Source organism: Charadrius vociferus, unplaced genomic scaffold, assembly GCF_000708025.1.
Source record: "Charadrius vociferus isolate BGI_N301 unplaced genomic scaffold, ASM70802v2 scaffold104, whole genome shotgun sequence".
Classification (NCBI taxonomy): Eukaryota; Metazoa; Chordata; class Aves; order Charadriiformes; family Charadriidae; genus Charadrius; species Charadrius vociferus.
The window spans coordinates 1904162-1904408 of record NW_009648255.1 but is presented as its reverse complement, the minus strand read 5'-3'; positions in this window follow the sequence as shown (position 1 = coordinate 1904408).

Here is a 247-nt window from a genome sequence, read left to right as displayed (position 1 = left end):
GGGGAGCCCATACTGGGGGAGCTGAGGGGATCCGGTCCTGGGGGAGGACTGAGGAGATCCTGTCCTTGGTGGGGCTGAGGGGATCCGACCCTGGGGGGTGAGAAGAGCCTGTGCTGGAGGTGAGGAAAAACTGGCAGGGGCCATGATACTGCCAGCCCGGAGGCTGAGGGGCCGGGGGCCCTGGGGGGAACACCGCTGCTGGCACCACGCTCCGCTCCCCAGCGGCTGTTCCCCCCCCGCCTGACAA